We start from the raw sequence: 634 nt of genomic DNA on the forward strand, positions 1-634 counted from the left end.
CTTGCCCTTGCCTGCCTCCAGGCTGGAAAGCGCAAGTCTCTCTCATTGCCCCCTCCCTGGAGAGCCAGGTTGGGCCTGTGCAGACCAGCTTTAGTGGCTGTTCTTCTCACCTTCAGTGGTCCAGATATATTAAGTTTGATCTACATGGATAGTATTTTGGATTCATTTTCTGATTTGGAGTTTAAGACCTTCTCTTACTGCAGCATAACTGGCTGCTGTGAATCTTCTCTAAACTCCCATGTTGGATTCCTTTTTTTAAAACACATTTTTAAATTTGAAACAGGGACTGAGTCACTAAGTTAACCAGGCTGGGCATGAATTTGCAGTCCCCCTGCCTCAGCCTCCCCGAATGCTGGGATTATCAGTATACCTGGTTTGAATTGGCATTTTTGAAATCAGGTCTATAGAAATGGTATTTATGTTATAAATACTATCAGAGAAAATAATCTCACTTTGATAGGTAACAAAGCATCTTGTCACTGCTTGCTCAGGCCAATATATTATTAGGCAGTCACTGAATTTGACTACAAAGTCTCACCCCAAACCAGAACACTGCTGACTTGTAGTGATCCTCAGACTCTGAGAAAAGAATGCTTAGTTTACTGCCTTTTGTTTTGAGGCTTGAATTCCCAAG

Source organism: Octodon degus, unplaced genomic scaffold (genome assembly GCF_000260255.1).
Source record: "Octodon degus isolate 3935 unplaced genomic scaffold, OctDeg1.0 scaffold00115, whole genome shotgun sequence".
In the NCBI taxonomy this organism is placed as follows: Eukaryota; Metazoa; Chordata; class Mammalia; order Rodentia; family Octodontidae; genus Octodon; species Octodon degus.